Below are 6,547 nucleotides of genomic sequence, written 5' to 3'. Positions count from 1 at the left end.
ACTCATTTAGTCAAACAAAATTATTTATAGAGACCCTGCTGCATACCGAGTACTGCACTAAGTGCTGGGGGAGTAGAATAGAATTAGAAGACCCTAGGTTTTCTCTCAAGGAGCAGGTTGGGTGAGGAGATTGACACCAAACAATTTATAGAACAATGAAGAGGAAGGAAAAATGTCTAAATACACATACAAGTCCAACAGTCAGGTGAATAAGTCCAATAAGAAGAGCGCTCCGTGGTATTAGTCCTTAAGTGCTTAACTGTTGCACGAGTGCTGAGGTGAGAACTGTTGGCTATGGAAGCAGTGTAGTCTAGTGGAAAGAGCAAGAGCCTGGGAGTCAGGGGGACTGGGTTCTCATCCTGGCTCTGCCACCTGTCTGCTCTGTGAACTTGGGCAAGTCACTTGGCTACCCTGTGCTTCAACTTCCTCATCTGTGAAATGGGGATTCAATATTTGTTCTCCCTCTCCTCTAGACTGTGAGTCTCATGAGGGACAGGGACTGTGTCCGACCTGAATAGCTTGTATCTACTCCAGCACTTAGTACAGTGCATGGCATATAGTAAGTGCTTAACAAATGCCATTACCATCATTGTTATTTTGTTATTAATAATTCTTATTTCATGACCCAAGAGAAGAAAAATTAATCAGGGAAGGCCTCCTGGAGATATGATTTCAGTAGGACTTTGAAGACAGAGAGCCAAAACCTGGCAGATGTAAAGGGAGCGTTTCTGGACAGGAGGAAGGGTGTGAGAGAGGGAGTGAATGTCTTAGAGACAAGAACAGGGAACATCCAGTAGGTTAGTTAAATAGTGATGAAAAGTGCGAGCTGAAGTATAGTGGGAGAAAAGAGTGCATAAGGAAGGAGAGAAGTTATTGGGTGCCTTAAAATCAGGGGTCAAGAGATTCTGTTTGCTGTGGAGAGGAATGGATAACCATTGGAGGTTTTTCAGGGATGGAGAGATGTGTGCAGAATGACATTTCTGAAAACTGACCCCAAACAGCAGAGTGAAGCATGGACTGGAGAAAGGGAAAGGCTGGAGGCAGGAAGGCCAGTGAGCAATATACAAGCTGGGCTATTACAAGTGCCAGATCCAGGGTGGCAGCCATTAGAATGGAAGAAATCTGGGAAAGATCTGGGAAATACTGGGGAAGAAAAATCAACAGGATTTCTCCCAGCACTCCCAGAAACTGAGAATGCATCCTTGCAGGATACGACTTTGAGGAAAACTCACACTGTAATACTTCAATACTGCCCACATCAATCAATCAATCAATCAATCAATGTTATTTATTGAGTGCTTACTTTGTGCAGAGCACTGTACTAAGTGGGCGGGAGAGTACAGTACAATATAATTAGCAGACACTTTCTCTGCCCATGAGAAGCTTACAGTCTAGGGGGCTTGCACACAACTGGGACGATGAGCTCCCCAATGGAGTGAGTGCACATACACAAAAGAAGGGTATCTAGAACTGAGTCTTGGGGACCTCTATAGTTAGGGGGTGGGAGGAAGAGGACGAGACACTGAAAGAGACTGAGAATGAATGACCAGAGAAAGAGAAGAAGAACCAGAAGACAGTGTCAGAGAAACAAGGTTGGATAATAATCCAGGCTCTGCACTTGCCTATCATGTGGCCTTGGGCAAGTCACTTCACTTCTCTGTGCCTTAGTTACCTCATTTGTAAAATGGGGATTGAGAATGTGAGCCTCACATGGGATAGGGACTGTGTCCAACCCAATTTGCTTGTATCCACCCCAGTGCTTAATACAGTGCCTGGCACATAGAAAGCACTTAACAAATACCACAATTATTATTATTCCAGGAGAAGAAGGTGGTCCAGGTTTTAAAGACTGCTGAGAGGTCAGGGCGGGTTAGGATGGAGTAGAGAATGTAAAACTGTAGACTGTAAACTCTAGACTGTAAACTCCCTCTAGATCATAAGCTCACTGTGGGCAAGGAATGCGTCTATCAACTCTGCTATGTTGTACTCTCCCAAGCGCTTAGTACAGTGCTCTGCACATAGTATGTGCTCAACAAATACCACTGATTGATTGATTGCTTTAGTTTGTTAGATTTAGAAAGGAGAAAGTCACTGGTGATTAGAAGAGAGCAGTTTCAATGAGTGGTGGAAGTAGGAGCCAGAGGAGATAGTTGGAGGAGAGGAAGTAGCATGGAAGTTGCAAGAAGCAGTGTGGTCTAGTAGATAGAGCATGGGCATGTGAGTGAGAACCCCAGGTTCTTATCATGGTTCTGCCACTTGTCTGCTCTGTGACCTTGGGCAAGTCACTTCACTTCTCTGTGCCTCATGAACTAATCTGTAAAATGGGGATTAAGACTGTGAACTCCATGTGGTACCGACACTGTGTCTAACCTGATTAACTACCAGGCCTGTGATCTAACCACTAGGTCATGCTGCTTCTCAATCTGTCCCCCTGTTGCTCTGTTGATCTCATATTACCAACCCGCAGCCCTGGTTCACCGCCCAGTTCACTTCCTCTGCTCCTGTTTTTGAGCTGCTGTTTCTTTCTTCACTTCCGTGATTTTATCTCCAACGGCTTTTTCCCTTACACTTTCATACCCACCTACAATCTCCTCATATTCTATAAAAATCCAATCTCAACTGCACAGCAACCTTCGGCTATCCCCCCATCTCCCTCCTACCATTCCTGCCTAAATCAATCATTGATAGCTTACTATGTGCGGAGCACTGCACTAAGCTCTTGGGAAAGTACAATACAACAGAGTTGGTAGACATGTTTGCTGCTCACAGGCTAAACTTCTTGAACAAGTTGCTTGCAAATTCATTCATTCAATCATATATATTGAGCACTTACTGTGTGCAGAGCACTGTACTAAGTGCTTGGGAGTTACAATTCAGCAACAAATAGAGACAATCCCTGCCCACAACAGCAAATGCTGCTTCCACTTTTTTAATGGTATTTGTTAAGTGCTTACTTTGTTCCAGACACTGTACTAAGCACTGGGGTAGATACAAGCTAATCACAGTTAAGTACCACATGGGGTTCAAAGGCTTAATCCCCATTTTACAGATTAGTTCATGAGGCACAGAGAAGTAAAGTGACTTGCCCAAGGTCACAGAGCAGACAAGTGGCAGAGCCATGATTAGAACCTGGGGTTCTCACTCCCATGCCCATGCTCTATCTACTAGACCACACTGCTTCTTGCAACTTCCATGCTACTTCCTCTCCTCCAATTATCTCTTCTGGCTTCTACTTCCACCACTCATTGAAACAGGTCTCTCCAAATCACAAGTCACCTTCTCCTTTCTAAATCTAACAAACTATACCAATCAATCAATGTTATTTATTGAGCACTTACTATGTGCAGAGCACTATACTAAGTGCTTGGAAGAGTACGACATAGCAGAGTTGATAGACACATTGCTTGCCCACAGTGAGCTTACGATCTAGATGGAGTTTACAGTCTAGAGTTTACAGTCTATAGTTTTACATTCTCTACTCCATCCTAATCCTCCCTGACCACCTTCTTCTCCTGGAATAATAATAATAATTGTGGTATTTGTTAAGCACTTACTATGCGTCGTGTTCTAATCCTGGCTCTGCCACTTGTCTTCTGTGTGACCTTGGGTTAGCCAGTTCATTTCTTTGTGACTCAGTTACCTCATCTGCAAAATGGAGATGGAGACTGTGAGTTCCACTTGGGACAGGGACTGCGTTCAACTCTATTTGCCCATATAGAGCCCAACACTTAGTACAATACCTGTCACATAGTAAGCGCTTAACAAATATCATTATTATTATTGTTGAGGGCATGGATTTGTGCATTAAGAGAAGGGAGGCTGGGAATGGGGCGTGATGATTGGAGGGAGGTAGAGTGATCAGAGGTCTTTGAGGGGAAGAGGACAGTTTTGTGGAGAGAGAGTATAGGAAAGAAAGTAGGTGAGGAGATTATGGTCTTACAGGGGTATTTCAGAGTTAGTGAGTTTAGAAATTGTGTAGGGCCTAGGAATAATGAAACTGAACATGTGTCCAAGTTGATGAGTGAGGTGGGATGGAGCAGGGGATCAATGGAACTGAAGAGTGAGAGGAAGCAGGTGGCTGAGGAGTCGTCAGGAACATCTGATATTGAAGCTCCTGAGGATCACATTAGGGATGGAGAAAGAGAGGGGAAATGTGAGAAAGAGATCAAAATGGTTCAGAAAATTTGGAGGTGGGGCTGAGGGGAGGGCAGAGGGACCAGTAATTGGAGTGGGTGGTAGAAGTGGATGATATGGCTCCAGAGGAGGAGAAAGAGAGGGATGGAAGGGGAGGGATGGTGTGAAAGGGCAAAAAACAGCCAACTTCTCTCCTCTTCCCCGTGAGTCTGGCGGGTCTTGGGAGAAGATGAGGTCCCCAGAGGAGAGGGCAGCAGGGAAGAGAGTGTTATCTGGAGAGTGCCAGGATTTGATGAATATGAGGAGGAGGTAACAGGTGAAGTACTGGTCATGGATAAAGGGTCAGGGGCTGTAGGCAGGGACGGGAGAGGGGATGGCATGAAGGGTGGAGAAGGGATGGATGGGAGTAAACTGAAGGGGTGCCATTTTAGGGGAAGGGGTTAAGGTTCTGTCCACCTCCTACACTCCTATGCTCGAGCTGCTGAGCGCTGCTGGTCAAAGTCCAAGCACCAAGCCGACCTCACACACTTGAAATTTATCCTTTCCTGCCTTAACTGTGCCCTCTCCTCCACCAGGCAAAACTTCTTCTCCTCCCTCATCGACACCCATGCCCGTCACCCCCGCCAATTGTTCCGGACCTTTAACTCTCTCCTTATGCCCCCTGTTCCTCCCACTCCCCATCTCTTACCCCCAATGATCTGGCCACCTACTTCATCACAAAAATCAGCACAATTAGGTCTGAGTTCCCCCAAGTCACCCCTCCCTCTCTCCCCTCCCCACCACCAACCCTCTCCCCTACTTTTACATCTTTCTCTCCAGTATCCTCAGAGGAGATCTCCTCTCTCCTCGCAAATGCCACCCCTTCCACCTGCGTCTCAGACCCCATTCCCGCTCACCTTTTAAAAAATATTGCCCCTGCCTACCTCCCTTCCTTAACTTCTATTTTTAACCACTCAATCTCCAATGGCTCCTTCCTCTCTGCCTTCAAACATGCCCATGTCTCCCCCATCCTAAAAAAGCCCTCTCTCGACCCCACTTCCCCTTCCAGTTATCGCCCTATCTCCCTACTACCTTTCCTTTCCAAAATCCTAGAACGAGTCATCTACAATCGTTACTTAGAATTCCTTAACTCCCATTCTCTCCTGGACCCCCTCCAATCTGGCTTCTGTCCCCTCCACTCTACCGAGACTGCTCTCTCTAAGGTCACCCATGACCTCATTCTTGCCAAATCCAATGGCTCCTATTCCATTCTAATCTTCCTTGACCTCTCTGCTGCCTTTGACACTGTCGACCATCCCCTCCTCCTCCATACCTTATCTCATACCTTATCTCACCTTGGCTTCACGGACTCCGTCCTCTCCTGGTCCTCCTCTTATCTCTCTGGCCGGTCATTCTTGGTCTCCTTCGCTGGAGCCTCCTCCCCCTCCCATCCTTTAACTGTTGGAGTTCCTCAAAGGTCAGTTCTTGGCCCTCTTCTGTTCTCCATTTACACTCATTACCTTGGTGAACTCATTCGCTCTCACGGGTTCAACTGTCATCTCTGTGCAGATGACAAACAGATCTACATCTCTGCCCCGTCCTCTCCCCCTCCCTTCAGGTTCGCATCTCCTCCTGTCTCCAGGATGTCTCCACCTGGATGTCAGCCCGCCACCTAAAACTCAACATGAGCAAGACTGAGCTCCTCATCTTCCCTCCCAAGCCCGGTCCTCTCCCAGACTTCCCTATCACCATGGATGGCACGACCATCCTTCCCGTCTCTCAGGCCCGCAATCTCGGTGTCATCCTTGACTCGTCTCTCTCGTTCACCCCACACATCCTATCCGTTACCAAGACCTGCCGGTTTCACCTCTACAATATCGCCAAGATCCGCCCTTTCCTCTCCACCCAAAGGGCTACCTTACTGCTACAGGCTCTTGTTATATCCCGGCTAGACTACTGTGTCAGCCTTCTCTCTGATCTCCCTTCTTCCTCTCTTGCCCCGCTCCAGTCTATTCTTCACTCTGCTGTCCAGCTCATCTTCCTGCAGAAACGCTCTGGGCATGTCACTCCCCTTCTTAAACACCTCCAGTAGTTGCCTATCAACCTCCGCTCCAAACAAAAACTCCTCACTCTAGGCTTCAAGCCTCTGAATCACCTTGCCCCTTCCTACCTCTCCTCCCATCTCTCTTTCTAATGCCTACCCCACATGCTCTGCTCCTTTGCCGCCCACCTCCTCACCGTCCCTCGGTCTCGCCTATCCTGCCGTCGAGTCCTGAGCCACATCCTCCCGCGGTGCTGGAATGCCCTCCTTCCTCACCTCCGCCAGGCTAATTCTCTTCCCCTCTTCAAAACCCTACTTAAAATCACCTCCTCCAAGGGGCCTTCCCAGACTGAGCTCCCCTTCTCCCTCTACTCCCTCTACTGCCCCCCCTTC

The sequence above is a fragment of the Ornithorhynchus anatinus genome, chromosome Y1, assembly GCF_004115215.2.
Source record: "Ornithorhynchus anatinus isolate Pmale09 chromosome Y1, mOrnAna1.pri.v4, whole genome shotgun sequence".
Lineage (NCBI taxonomy): Eukaryota > Metazoa > Chordata > Mammalia > Monotremata > Ornithorhynchidae > Ornithorhynchus > Ornithorhynchus anatinus.
This window is presented reverse-complemented; position numbering follows the sequence as displayed.